This window comes from Procambarus clarkii, chromosome 20 (genome assembly GCF_040958095.1).
Source record: "Procambarus clarkii isolate CNS0578487 chromosome 20, FALCON_Pclarkii_2.0, whole genome shotgun sequence".
NCBI classification, from domain to species: domain Eukaryota; kingdom Metazoa; phylum Arthropoda; class Malacostraca; order Decapoda; family Cambaridae; genus Procambarus; species Procambarus clarkii.
In genome coordinates, this window is record NC_091169.1 from 40,241,928 (window position 1) to 40,258,343 (window position 16,416).

A 16,416-nucleotide genomic window follows, 5' to 3' on the forward strand; every position below is an offset into this window, starting at 1 on the left:
TACGGTACACACCAGCCACCACGGTACACCCCAGCTACTAGTTGGGATGGTGAGGGGTGAGTGGAGATGGTGAGGGATGAGTGGGGCTGGTGAGGGATGAGTGGGGCTGGTGAGGGGTGAGTGGGGATGGTGAGGGGTGAGTGGGGATGGTGAGGGATGAGTGGGGATGGTGAGGGGTGAGTGGGGATGGTGAGGGGTGAGTGGGGATGGTGAGGGGTGAGTGGGGCTGGTGAGGGATGAGTGGGGATGGTGAGTGGAGATGGTTAGGGGTGATGGTGAGGGGTGAGTGGAGATGGTGAGGGGTGAGTGGGGATGGTGAGGGGTGAGTGGAGATGGTGAGGGGTGAGTGGGGATGGTGAGGGGTGAGTGGGGATGGTGAGGGGTGAGTGGGAGTGCTGAAGCAAGAGGGAAAGCTCCCCTTAGGACCAACACTTTAGTGTTAGCGGGAGCAGCCTCAGCGTCTGACAGTAATACCGACAACAACAAGTAGTGTACTTGTATCTAGGTGAGGTGACCAGCGAGGCCAAGCCAGGTTATCCTCGTCCGTGTTCTGTACCTTCATGTAAGCTTCCAAAATCACTTTTACAATAAAGTAATTTGGTACACAAACGAACTAATTTCAGAGAACAAAATGAAAATAAAAAAGGGAAGCTAAACTGAAAGGGTAAAGGGAAATTCTAGGCCAATTTATGCACTATAATAGACCAAAGTTAGGTTTGCTTGTTCTAGGCTATGAACGGGTCAGACTAGTTTTGGTTAAGATTGACTATTATTATATTTTTACTTATTTAAAGCATCCCATTTTCAGATTCTTGATTAGTTCCTTGTCATTCTTTGTTCCTTTTCTTACTAAATTGTTTAGTTTGATAATGTTCTTTCATAATGTACAAATTTGTGTAGAACAAATATGAGGATGAGTTGTCTTGTGATCAATTGTTACGAAAATGTTTAAGGTCTGTTGAAAATATGTAATGGAAAAATATTTTGAGAGGAAGATGTGGTAGTAAGTTGGGTGAGTGGATGTGTGTGGGTGAGTATATTGACACGAGTGCCGCTGACGTGAGTAAATATGCCTACCTAGGTGGTGGGAGCCAGGCGCCCATAATTTGTCAACGTCGAGGAGGGCGCCGTCACCACCACCATCACCGGCACCACACCTGCAACATACCTGGAGAGGGTTCTGGCAGTTGTTCTACTCCCTGAGCCGCACCACCGCTACAGGAGTAGGCAAATAAAGGGCTGCTGGAATTCAGTCCCAACAAATGTAAAGTAATGAAGATGGGGAGGGAGAGAGGAGAACTGGAGACATCTACACCATAAGGAAAAGGCAACTACAGGAATCGGGAAGAGAGAAAGGTTTGAGAGTGAATAAAATTCCAACACTAACACCAGAGGAACACAACCACGATAGCATCAGCAGCATATGGGATGCTGGCAAATATAAGAACATGGTGTAGAAACTAAATCAAGACTTCTTCAAGGAAGTCTACACAATATTTGTTAGCCAATACTGCTAACAGCAATATGCAACACAGGCATGGAATCCAAACGTGTGAAACATAAAACCAAAATTGAATAGTACAAAGGTTTGCAACAAGATTAGTGTAAGAGGTAAGATGGGATATGATCACAACATACAAGATATTGAGGGGACTGAATAAGATGGAAAAGGATAGCCTCTTCATACTGAGATAAAGTAAAACAAGAGGAAACAGGTAGAAGCTGGGAACATAAATGAGTCAAAGGAATGTAAGGAAATACTTCCATTCCAAACCAGAGTTGAAGAACATCAAGTAAGAAAAAAGGAAACTTCGGCAGGCCGGTTATCCCACACGAAGCAGCTCCTATTTATGCCCATTATTTATCTAAACATTTGTTAAATATCAATGTTTCTGTTTCGAATTTGTTTGATTGGTTTTACCTTGATATGAGGGAGGGCCAAACACCTGCTGTGTGGTGCTATACACACGTGGTATATGAGGGAGAGCCAAACACCTGCTGTGTGGTGCTATACACACGTGGTATATGAGGGAGAGCCAAACACCTGCTGTGTGGTGCTATACACACGTGGTATATGAGGGAGAGCCAAACACCTGCTGTGTGGTGCTATACACACGTGGTATATGAGGGAGAGCCAAACACCTGCTGTGTGGTGCTATACACACGTGGTATATGAGGGAGGGCCAAACACCTGCTGTGTGGTGCTATACACACGTGGTATATGAGGGAGGGCCAAACACCTGCTGTGTGGTGCTATACACACGTGGTATATGAGGGAGGGCCAAACACCTGCCCTGGGTTACTACACGTGACTAGTGAGCCAGGTAGCTCAGTATTTACAGTGGCTTTAATCCCACAATGTGTTTCTGTAATTCGCCATTATGGATGGTAGAGCAATTACGTGATGAACTCCGTGAACGATGGCCATTAACCCGATAATTAGGGCGGCCATTACTGTGTCCATCACGGCTTTCTCGCAGCCTAGTAATTATTATGATCTGTGAGACATTACTGCCTGGTGGTCACGCGCCCTCTCTTTCTTATACCTCCTCCGCCTCCATCCCTCTATCCCCTCTATCACTATTCCTATACAACCATTCTAACACCACTGCTCTTCTAGCACACACACACGCACACACACACACACACACACACACACACACACACACACACACACACACACACACACACACACAAGGCTCAGGACATAAACTCCAGAAGCACACTACACCAAGATATACGGGCGACCTCCAGTAATAAAATTGGCTCCAAGCGGGTAATACCGCCTTACTCGAGTCCTTCAGGCCCGGCCTTTATGAACTAATAGGTAATTTACGGCCCATCGCCTCAAACACAAGTGGGCCGAATTAAGTACGTCTAAATCACCAGTCCTGCAGCAACAGCCGGTGGTGATCCACACTCACAATTACCCAACGACGATATAGGTGATAATTTGCATCACTTCCCAAGCTCAATGTTCTTTTCGTTTTCATACAAATGCAAAAAAAAAATACAATATCGAAATCAATTTATGTTTTGTGGGTGTCGCTTAAAAGGGAGAGACAGCGACGGAGGGGAGGAGGAGATATAACAAACTAACCCTCTTTTCTTACCCTAGTAGAGCAGATCTCCCTATATATATATATATATATATATATATATATGCGAACAAGCCTGAATGGTCCCCAGGACATATGCAACTGAAAACTCACGTGTGCCCCAAAGAATGAGGTGATTTGGTAAAATGCTATGCCCAAGATAACTATCCGAGTGCCGGCGGTGGGGTGGTTCATATAGCCTCGGCTATCACCTCATTTTGTCCGGTCGTGATGGTCAAGTGGATTAAGGCGTCTTGTACATACCAGTTGCGTTGCTTCTGGGAGTATGGGTTCGAGTCACTTCTGGGGTGTGAGTTTTCAGTTGCATATGTCCTGGGGACCATTCAGGCTTGTTCGCATTTGTGTTCCTCACGTGTGCCCCAAAGAATGAGGTGATTTGGTAAAATGCTATGCCCAAGATAACTATCCGAGTGCCGGCGGTGGGGTGGTTCATATAGCCTCGGCTATCACCTCATTTTGTCCGGTCGTGATGGTCAAGTGGATTAAGGCGTCTTGTACATACCAGTTGCGTTGCTTCTGGGAGTATGGGTTCGAGTCACTTCTGGGGTGTGAGTTTTCAGTTATATATATATATATATATATATATATATATATATATATATATATATATATGCGCGAACAAGCCTGAATGGTCCCCAGGACAATATGCAACTGAAAACTCACACCCCAGAAGTGACTCGAACCCATACTCGTGTATGGGTGGTCATACACGAGTGGGTGGTCGTATGGGCATACTCGTGGTCATACTTTTGTGTTCCTCACGTGTGCCCCAAAGAATGAGGTGATTTGGTAAAATGCTATGCCCAAGATTACTATCCGAGTGCCGGCGGTGGGGTGGTTCAAATAGCTTAGGCTATCACCTCATTTTGTCCGGTCGTGATGGTCAAGTGGATTAAGGCGTCTTGTACATACCAGTTGCGTTGCTTCTGGGAGTATGGGTTCGAGTCACTTCTGGGGTGTGAGTTTTCAGTTATATATATATATATATATATATATATATATATATATATATATATATATATATATATATATATATATAGATATATATATATGACCGAAAAGGAAAAGGTAAGATTAATAATTCTAACACGAATTTTCTCAATATTTCTTATGTTTCTTTTTCACTGTCGATGGTAAATGAAAAATCAGTTCTCCAAAATTCACTTTAATTTCTAGTCTGACGCGACGCTTCAACGCGTTTCGTTGTAACTTATTACATTTTCAAAGACTTTACACACACAACTGTAACCTGTAAACACATCCATACTTATACTCGCATTTGGGTGAGGTGATATAAAAGTTTTGGGTGAGGTGATATAAAAGTTTTGGGTGAGGTGATTGACATTTACACAAGACAGAACACGAATCAATGGGTATAAAAACATAAGAATGAAAGTAACTGTAGAAGGCCTATTGGCCCATAGCATCACCACTTCCTCTTAATGCTTCTATATTGGTTCGGAGTCTTGAAGTGGGTAGAATATAATTGTGCATTAATTGGCTGTTGATGAAACTTATATAGTAAACTTAGGCCAACAGCTATATACAACCTATCCCCCACCCTCCCCCCCCCAAGCCACACCGCCACCCATGTTGAGAGAGGATAGCAAAGACCTGGGGGGTACCAAAGACCGGGGGGGGGGTACCAAAGACCTGGGAGATACCAAAGACCTGGGGGATAAAACTGATTCGAACACTCAAATGAGAAAAACACTAAACAAAAATTCAGTAAATGTAAATTCCATTCTCATTTTTTACGAAGTTTAAAAAACTTAAATCGTAACAGACATCAAAGGAAAAGCATTTGAATAATATATGCTGGTTATCCATATGCATTTAGACAGTGTTTGTGTGTCCGGGAGCGCGCGCGCATCCCTGCATAATTTTGTGTTTGATCAGCAATAATAAAAATTAAACATCCCAAAAGAAGTCCACAAAACATGATGCATAAAATTCTTGCTCCCATGAGTCATGTAATTGAAAAAATGTTTTAAATACCTTTCGCATGCTTGCTTCTTACATGCAAATGAGGAGTGCAGCATTTTTTATTGTCATGAACTGGCGGGGAGTGTTGAGGGGAGGTGAAGGCGAGCAGTGTGCAGGCGACTCCCGCCGCACCCCGGACACCATCAATCATAAAGTGCCTCCCCTCTACAAAAGAAGAGTCTTCCCCTCTATAGAATAAAAGATCCCCTGCTCAGCTCCCCTCTGTAAACGAATACATAAAAATGAGGGAACAAAGAACATGTTCCGTGTGAAGAACATGTGTGTCCCTCACACCGCTACAGGCCGGGTCACCCTCGGAGCTCAGTAATGGCATCTTCAAGGACAAGGAATGCAAGTAACACTTCGTAATAATATAAAATATACATAATTATGTATTATGTCAACTTGCAAGCAACAATATAGTAAAGGTGCCAGGAAAGATCAGGTGTCAGATGTGTGTGTAACAGAGCCAGAGTTACTGCGTCAGACGGAACATCATGCTCCAGATATTTTTATACTTAACCTTAAATATTTATTTTGTAAATTCTATATAACAGGTACATATCAATATTTCAGTTACAAATTCGCTTCAGTAAATGATAATTTCAAAGCCTTTCCCCACGTCAGACAATTATTTATCTTTTATAACTTATATTAAACCACTAGATTAATGATGAATTCTGGTCTAATACCGCTAATGATCATTAATATCAAATTAATTAACTTAATCCAATACACACCACTGAGTTCGGATAATTTTACACCAGCTGCCACAGATCCTACTTTTGTTAATAGAAACTGTCCAGAATCCCGCAATGAACCATTGGGAGCCTTCAGTACTGGATAATATCCCAGCAGTGAACCTACAGTACTGGATAATATCCCAGCAGTGTGCCTTCAGTACTGGATAATATACCAGCAGTGTGCCTTCAGTACTGGATAATATCCCAACAGTGAACCTTCAGTACTGGATAATATCCCAGCAGTGAGCCTTCAGTACTGGATAATATCCCAGCAGTGAACCTTCAGTACTGGATAATATCCCAGCAGTGAACCTTCAGTACTGGATAATATCCCAGCAGTGAACCTTCAGTAGTGGATAATATCCCAACAGTGAGCCTACAGTACTGGATAATATCCCAGCAGTGAACCTTCAGTACTGGATAATATCCTAGCAGTGAACCTTCAGTACTGGATAATATCCCAGCAGTGAACCTTCAGTACTGGATAATATCCCAGCAGTGAGCCTACAGTTCCAGAGAATATACTGTCCCTTCACTTAAGAATGAACCATATAGGTTCGAAACGTTGTGTAAATTTATAATAAGTGTAATACATTCTACAGTTAATTATTTTTCTTCAACTCGAACAAAGATGCCATTTGGAGAAATCCTCTTCCAATTAAACGATGATGCAAGAGCACTAGTCAAAGAGATAGAAGCCCTTAACAAGAAAATAATAAATACACAATATGCAGTTATATTCAATGAAACATGTGTTCCATGCAGTCATATTCAATGAAGTTTAGGCAAGTATACTTGCATAGACTCTCAAGTCATAGGTAAACACACACAAAGGGATCCACTCCTGCGAGAGACTCGAACCTAGAAGGCCAGGTGTTCACGCACCGAGCAGCCCGTCCTCCAAACAAAGATCCAAAAGTGATTCCATGCACCCGCCAAACCCCCTGTTTATGAATGAAAAGCGGTTTACACACGACTCACAACTGCTGACGTTCGAACATATCCGGAACAAGTGCTTCACTGACGAATTTTGTTCGAATCACAACGCTATAAATGCTTCACCCACGTACTACAAATACAAATAATCGCCAACAGAACCTAAACACCTAACCTAACCTATCCTATGCCTATATATACACAATATGCTAATATATTATAATATTAATTTATACTTGAGAAATTTCCCGTTTTGAATGAACAGCATGTTAAAATTTATGAATGCGTCTGTGGGGTCGACCGCTGGATGTAATGGACTTGAGTCGAGGACGGGTTGCACCGAGACAACCAGTACTCTGACCACTCCACCACGCAGATCCTTAAAAGAGATCGAAACTCGGGAGTTTATACCCAACATCTCGACCTCCCAAGGACGCTAGCAATGGTAAGAGATCAGGATTCGTTTTTCATCAATCAATCACATTTACTAGGGAGAATGTGAGCCTCATATTTACTGTAAAAAATCTAATAGGAGGTAGAGGTGTTGTGTTGGTTGATTTTTCAGAGTTGCATGGCGTGTCACCTTTCTTTTAATGACGTCTTCAACATAACCGTTAGAGAATCCATTATTGACTAGGATCAGCCTTACTCTACAGAGTTCCTCGTCGACCTGCTTCCAACCAGAACTATGAATGAGCTCGGTCGACGTAAGCGTTGACAACACTTCGCTTTTACCTGTCCGGGCTGTCACTATTAGCATTAAGGCACATTCCTATGTTCGTTTCCTTAGTGTAGAATGCAGTATGAACTGCAGTGAATATATATTGCAACAGCATGGTAAATTTGTTTTTTTTTTAAATGTAAGGAGTGCCTTGCGAAACGCATCCCTAGGCGTCAGACCATAATAGATTTGAAAATGAACTTTGGAGAGTTAATTTTTCAACTTCCCTCGACAGTGAAGAAAAACATAAGAAGTATTGAGAAGATTCGTATATACCTATCCATGTTTCATTGAATATGACTGCATATTTTGTATTGCTTATTTTGATTACCGAAAACACAACCACACACACCTCAGTTGAGAGACGGGACCAAAGAGCCAGAGCTCAACCCCCGCAAGCACAACTAGGTGAGTACACACACACTGTTAACTCCCACACACTCATAACCCACACACTCATAACTCCCACACACTCATAACTCCCACACACTTATAACTCCCACACACTCATAACTCCCACACTCCATAAACTCCCACACACTCATAACTCCCACACTCCATAAACTCCCACACACTCATAACTCCCACACACTCATAACTCCCACACACTCATAACTCCCACACTCCATAAACTCCCACACACTCATAACTCCCACACACTCATAACTCCCACACACTCATAACTCCCACACACTCATAACTCCCACACACTCATAACTCCCACACACTCATAACTCCCACACACTCATAACTCCCACACACTCATAACTCCCACACTCTATAAACTCCCACACACTCATAACTCCCACACTCCATAAACTCCCACACACTCATAACTCCCACACACTCATAACTCCCACACTCCATAAACTCCCACACACTCATAACTCCCACACACTCATAACTCCCACACACTCATAACTCCCACACACTCATAACTCCCACACACTCATAACTCCCACACTCTATAAACTCCCACACACTCATAACTCCCACACACTCATAACTCCCACACTCCATAAACTCCCACACACTCATAACTCCCACACACTCATAACTCCCACACTCCATAAACTCCCACATTGCATAAACTCCATTATTCACTTAACTCTCAAGGTGTCTAAAGACCTTAAGTTTCTAAGCTTCCAAACACTAAACTCTGACACTTCTTAAAGTGATGGATGGGGAGGGCAACAGGCTGCCGCATAGGTTACCTCTCTAGGCTTCTCTAAGGACTGACGCCAAACTCCAGCACCAGACACAAACATCACTACAACACCACCAAGCCAAACACCAGACAACATCAACACAACACGCTAGAGGTAAACATTATCGCTGAACACGACACGTCAACGCCGAACACCAACACAAAACACTCGTGGCAGACATATCCTAAACTATCGGCCTCATTACTCAATTCGGCTGAGACATATCCTTCTCTCCCCTCACCCTCCTACTCCCTCACCCCAGTGGCATGGTGGGAAGGAACATAATGCCTTCCAACCAATGAAAAATGTCCAAAAATGACAGAGTGGACAACTTTTTTATTCTCCCCCGAAAAAACTTGAGCTAGATTCCTAAATTTGTAATAAATTATGAAAAATTTTGGTCATATGTGTGAGAGGTGGCGGAGGCAGACACAAGCCCAGAGATTAATATCATCCTTCACTAGCACAGTTCCCTCCCGGCCTTCATGACATGTTAGGCAGACCAGCAAGCAAAATATGTACTTATATGTGGGGTCCTCCCATACCGTGCTGCCGTGTTGCCTGACCGTGCTGCCGTAACACGCTGCTACGCCTTCTATGTTACACTCACTCTTCTCGGCACACGACTTGCGGCCTTCTATATTACACGTAGCTCCTTATAGTATGACTTTAACAACTCTTAATGCCCAAAGTATATAATGACACTTGGAATAAATAATAGCTGTAGTCTTTACCATAGACTCCACAACTCCATATATAAACAACAGGAGTAAGACTAGGTGCACTACCATAGTGAGACATTCAGACATTGCCCCCGACCTGGGACAAACAACGGTCAACTGGACGGTCCCAAGACGACCATATTTTCTCCACAAGGCGATAAGTACCCCCACATAAACTTGAACAAATAAACATATGTAATATTATAAATATACTGGATACATATTATATATACATACATATAATACTTAAATATATGCATATATTATTATAACATCACAAACCCAACATGGAGGTGTGTGGAGGCTGCCTTAAGTCACTTCGGAAGAGTGTTGTAGGCATTGTATGTAACATTTGTAACATAAGGTTTCACCTAAGTTGTACAGGATTACCTACACAATATGCAAACCGGGAAGGTAACTACTGGATCTGTCAAAGAGACAGACAGATGTGGGAAAACATCACCAAACTAATGAATAACATTCCTGAAGAACACAGGCTACAATTCACACAAAAACTACCAGAAATATATGCAGAGTATATAAAGACAGCAACGAACTCTGAACACAACCCAGGGACTGAGAATTTAGAGAGTCAAAGTAGCAATGTAGACGGGTATAGTGTCGAGGTACACAAAAATGAAGGCAATAGTGTAGAGCACACTGGTGATATGAATAAGGAGAGAAAAAATGAGACGAATGAGAACACAAATGAGAAAGACGAAAGCAACAAGGAGAAAGATAAGGGCAATACCGAGAATGAATGCAGAAACGAGAAAGTTGGAACAAAAAACACAGAGGTAGCCAAGTCGTGCACGGGTACAAACAAGAATAATACAATCACAAATGAAAATATTTGCTGGTATTATGCAAAAGGACAGTGTAGATATGGGCCCAGAGGCACGGAATGCTCATTCATGCACCCACGGAAATGCCGAAACTGGTTAGGGAAAGGCAGATGTCGTTTTGATACAGAGTGTAGATATTTTCACCCTAAGCTATGCACACTCTCAGTCAATGAGAGGAAATGCTACGATCTTCACTGCCCCGATTTCCACGTCAGAGGTACACAGCGCCATATAAGAGAAGAAGTCCAACATAATAGCCCTGAAAATTTTTTAGAGGCAGGTACAAACAGAGGGAGAAACAGACAGGCAGAAACGTGGCAGGAGTACGGATGGAGAGGGGGAAATGCCCAAGACTGGACTACAGTTCGGCATCAAGCCCACACATACTACACCCCCCAACTACACAGAGACTACCACACTCCCCAGTATCACTTCCAAAACTGGACAAACCATTGCCACAACAACACACCCTGGGTCAGGGTAGAGAGGAGGGAGAACTACCAAAACCTTCCAGAAGTTACACACAACATGGACAATCATTCATATTTGCAAACATTCAAGGTTTAAAGCCAAAGTCAAGAAATAAAGTTAAGTTCATAAATGGCCTTCTATTAGAGTCAAACTCAATATTTGGGGCATTCACGGAAACTCATACAAAAGATTACATGGATGGTGAAATCTGGATTCCAAATTATAATCTATATAGATGTGATAGAAAAACTAGGTCAAATGGAGGAGTAGATCTGTATATTAAAAAAGACCTGGTATGCACAGAACTACTAAATTCAACTAATGAGGTGGTGGAGGTACTTGGAATGAAGGTAGAGAAACTAAACTTAATTATTATTCTAATATATAAACCGCCAGATACAACGATTGAGGAATTCACAGAGCAGATGCACAAAATAGAGAACATACTTGACAACCTAGCAAACCCAGCTCCAGATATTATCTTTCTTGGAGATTTCAATTTACCGAGTCTAAGATGGAGAACGGCAAACACAAATATCATAGCAGGGAATGACCCGGGAAATAACCAACCACAGGTTAGAGAACTTTTGAGATTCTGTGACAAATTCTCGCTCAATCAACAGATTACAGAACCAACTAGGAACGAAAACACACTAGACTTGTTATTCACAAACAATGATGAACTAATCAGGGATATCACAATCTCAGATACTTCATACTCAGACTATAAACTCATTGAAGTGCGAACTAGCATAAATAACGGTAGTAGGTCTAAGAGACCAAACAAGCGAGAAGGAATATTCAAAAAAATTCAATTTCAACAATAAGAGGATTGACTGGGAAAAAATAAATGTAGACCTTGCAACCATTCAATGGGAGACGGTCTTAAGCGACAAAACTCCCACACAGGGAATAGCTCAACTGACAGCTGAAGCTTACAAGGTCTGCTTGAAGCACGTGCCTGTGAGGAGGGGCAGAAAGAGGACCACTCTAGAAAGAGAACGGAGACGACTGTACAGGAGAAGGAAAAAAATAACGGAAATGCTTCGGCAGACACAACTATCACAAGCAAGGAAAACAAGCCTAAGCAGGGAGATTGAGGAAATAGAACAAACGTTGAAGCGATCATATGAGTCTGAGGAAATGGAATTGGAACAGAAAGCTATGCAAGAGATAAGGAAAAATCCGAAATATTTTTTCACATACGCAAAATCAAAATCCAAAACCTCGACCAGTATTGAACCGTTAATTACAAATGAAGGTACGTACACAGAGGACAACAAAGAGATTAGTGAAATTCTAAGAAGCCAGTATGAGGCTATGTTTAGCACACCAATAAACAACATGAAAGTTGATGACCCAGACAGCTTCTTTATGAATGACATTCAAGCTGCAGATAATATAACGGATATTACCACAAACTCGGAAGACTTTGAAAGAGAAATTGATAATATGCCTATGCACTCAGCTCCTGGGCCTGACTCATGGAATTCAATATTCATAAAGAAATGTAAAGTACCAGTAGCGAGAGCACTCAGCGTAATATGGAGAAAGAGCCTGGATACAGGGGAGATACCAGCAGCACTTAAATCTGCAGATATAGCTCCGTTGCACAAGGGGGGGAGTAAAGCCTTGGCAAAAAATTATAGGCCAGTTGCACTAACATCACACATAAGCCCTAGAAGAAAAGCAAAATGCAGATGTTGTATACACAGACTTTGCAAAGGCGTTCGACAAATGTGACCATGGGGTGATAGCTCACAAAATGAGGTCAATGGGAATAACTGGAAAAGTAGGACGCTGGATACTCAATTTCCTGTCGAACAGAACACAAAGAGTAACAGTCAATCAGATAAAATCGAGTCCAAGCGATGTTAAAAGCTCTGTACCTCAAGGTACAGTCCTTGCACCGCTACTGTTCCTTATTCTCATATCTGATATAGACAAAAATACACGCCACAGCTTCGTGTCGTCCTTTGCAGATGACACAAAAATCAGCATGAAAATTACCTCTGCTGAAGACATTGAAAAACTACAAGCAGATGTCAACAAAGTTTTTGATTGGGCAGCAGAAAATAACATGATGTTTAACAGTGATAAATTTCAGGTACTCAGGTACGGCAAAAATGAGGATCTGAAACATAATACAGGGTACAAAACACAATCGAATCTTCCCATAGTAGAAAAACAGCATGTCAAGGATTTGGGAATAATGATGTCCGACGACCTAACGTTTAGGGAGCATAACCAAGCAAATATCGCGTCAGGCAGAAAAATGATCGGATGGATTACGAGAACTTTCAAATCCAGGGATCCCATCACAATGGTTGTACTCTTCAAGTCACTTGTGCTGTCCCGTCTCGAGTACTGCTCAGTACTCACTTCCCCCTTCAGAGCAGGAGAGATTGCTGAAATAGAGGGAATACAGAGAACATATACGGCACGCATAGACGAGATAAAACACCTAAATTATTGGGATCGTCTCAAAGCTCTCCAAATGTACTCTCTAGAAAGGAGACGAGAGAGATACCAAATAATATACACATGGAAAATACTGGAGGGTCAGGTCCCAAATCTACACAGTAAAATAACAACGTACTGGAGTGAACGATATGGAAGAAAATGCAAGATTGAACCAGTGAAGAGCAGAGGTGCCATAGGCACAATCAGAGAGCACTGTATAAACATCAGGGGTCCGCGGTTGTTCAACGTCCTCCCAGCGAGCATAAGAAATATTGCCGGAACAACCGTGGACATCTTCAAGAGAAAACTGGACGGTTTTCTAAGAGAAGTTCCGGATCAGCCGGGCTGTGGTGGGTACGTGGCCCTGCGGGCCGCTCCAAGCAACAGCCTGGTGGACCAAACTCTCACAAGTCGAGCCTGGCCTCGGGCCGGGCTTGGGGAGTAGAAGAACTCCCAGAACCCCATCAACCAGGTATCAACCAGTGGGTTGGTAAGACAGCCTATAAGCATCTGATAGTGCTGAAGGGAAAGCATGCTACGTTATATAACATAGGGTAAGGTAATTATCAGGAGAAGGAACAAAGCCATTCTGAATACATAGGACTGGAAGAGGATATGAGCATAAGGATTTAGGATAGAACAGAGGAAAGGAACGGTTCCTAACCACAAGGACGGTCGTGGCTTGAACGCCGACCTGCAAGAAGCGAGGTCGTCGCTCTATCGTCCAGTCAAAGTGATTGGGGTTTACAGAAGGAAAGTTACCAGGTAGAGTAGAGTTAACGTTGTATCAAAATTGGTCTCCACGCCAGCGACATCTTACTAGAATGATGAAGTAAGAAACATGGCAAGTGTTATGTCACTGGAGTAGTGGGGGGGTGTCAAGTGTTATGTCACTGGAGTAGTGAGAGGGGGGGTCAAGTGTTAGGCCACTGGAGTAGTGGGGGGGGGGGGGTGTCAAGTGTTATGTCACTGGAGTAGTGAGAGGGGGGGTCAAGTGTTAGGCCACTGGAGTAGTGGGGGGGGGGTGTCAAGTGTTAGGCCACTGGAGTAGTGAGAGGGGGGGTCAAGTGTTAGGCCACTGGAGTAGTGGGGGGGTGTCAAGTGTTAGGCCACTGGAGTAGTGAGAGGGGGGGTCAAGTGTTAGGCCACTGGAGTAGTGGGAGGGGTGTCAAGTGTTATGTCACTGGAGTAGTGAGAGGGGGGGTCAAGTGTTAGGCCACTGGAGTAGTGAGAGGGGGGGTCAAGTGTTAGGCCACTGGAGTAGTGAGAGGGGGGGGTCAAGTGTTAGGCCACTGGAGTAGTGGGGGGGGTGTCAAGTGTTATGTCACTGGAGTAGTGAGGGGGGGGGTCAAGTGTTATGTCACTAGAGTAGAGGGGGAGGTGGGTGTCAAGTGTTAGTGTGAGGCGGGTGGAGTGTGAGGGAGAGGGCGTCAAGTGTTAGTGTGAGGGGGGTGGAGTGTAAGGGGGGGTGGAGTGTGAGGGGGTGGAGTGTGAGGGGGTGGAGTGTAAGGGGGTGGAGTGTGAGGGGGGTGGAGTGTGAGGGGGTGGAGTGTGATGGGGTGTGGAGTGTGAGGGGGGTGGAGTGTGAGGGGGTGGAGTGTGAGGGGGTGGAGTGTGAGGGGGGTGGAGTGTGAGGGGGTGGAGTGTGAGGGGGGGGTGGAGTGTGAGGGGGTGGAGTGTGAGGGGGGTGGAGTGTGAGGGGGTGGAGTGTGAGGGGGTGGAGTGTGAGGGGGTGGAGTGTGAGGGGGGGTGGAGTGTGAGGGGGGTGGAGTGTGAGGGGGGGTGGAGTGTGAGGGGGGTGGAGTGTGAGGGGGGTGGAGTGTAAGGGGGTGGAGTGTGAGGGGGTGGAGTGTGAGGGGGGGTGGAGTGTGAGGGGGGTGGAGTGTGAGGGGGGTGGAGTGTGAGGGGTGGAGTGTGAGGGGTGGAGTGTGAGGGGGGTGGAGTGTGAGGGGGGTGGAGTGTGAGGGGGGGTGGAGTGTGAGGGGGGGTGGAGTGTGAGGGGGGTGGAGTGTGAGGGGGGTGGAGTGTGAGGGGGGGTGGAGTGTGAGGGGGGGTGGAGTGTGAGGGGGGGGGTGGAGTGTGAGGGGGGGTGGAGTGTGAGGGGTGGAGTGTGAGGGGTGGAGTGTGAGGGGGGGTGGAGTGTGAGGGGGGGTGGAGTGTGAGGGGGGGTGGAGTGTGAGGGGGGGTGGAGTGTGAGGTGGGTGGAGTGTGAGGTGGGTGGAGTGTGAGGTGGGGTGGAGTGTGAGGGGGGGGTGGAGTGTGAGGGGGGGTGGAGGTTTACGAGGCCTGGGGGTCGTCTCCTCCACTATCTGGTGCCGCCAACGACCTCCCGCCACCGCCGCTCACCACATGCAATCAAGGAGAAACGACGAGAAAATTCGAGTGTACTGGTTGGTGTGTAGCGTCGCGTCGTGTAGTGTTGTGAGGGCGTACATGTGTACTGGTGGTGACGTACTGGTGGTGACGTACTGGTTGGTGTGTAGAGACGCGTCGTGTAGTGTTGTGAGGGCGTATATGTGTACTGGTGGTGACGTACTGGTGACGACGTACTGGTGGTGACGTACTGGTGGTGAGGTACTGGTGGTGAGGTACTGGTGGAGAGGTACTGGTCCCCACCATTCACCACGCGCCTTTCCAGGGAATGAGGGAAAGCCTTAAACATAACATACGCGTCACTTTACCTTCCCCCCCCCCCCCCCCCAACACCCACACCATAGTATCCTTCCCTCCCACTTACCCTCCCTCCCTCTCTGTCTCGTGCCCCTCCTTGTCCTTGGTAAACTCCTCCTGTCTGTCTGTCCGTCCCATCTCACCGGCCGCCCCGCACCTTGAGACAGGTGAGGAGGCTGAGTGCGTGGCCACAAACTATCCATCAGAAAGGTCCAAGAGGCGCCAACTGGCCGTCTCTCTCATTACCCCATTCTCGGGGTCAAGCGCACGCCTGGCCAGCTGCCCTAACACACTAGGTAACTGCCAGTTTGTTAATAGTGTACAGGGTGGTGGGGGGCCAGCAGGTGACGGGGGTGGGGAGCCACCTGAGGACAGTGACGGTGGTGGGGGACAGACGGGACAGTGGTGGGGAGCCAGCAGGTGACGGTGGTGTGGGACAGACGGGACAGTGGTGGGGAGCCACCTGAGGACAGTGGCGGTGGTGTGGGACAGACGGGACAGTGGAGGGGAGCCACCTGAGGACAGTGGGGGA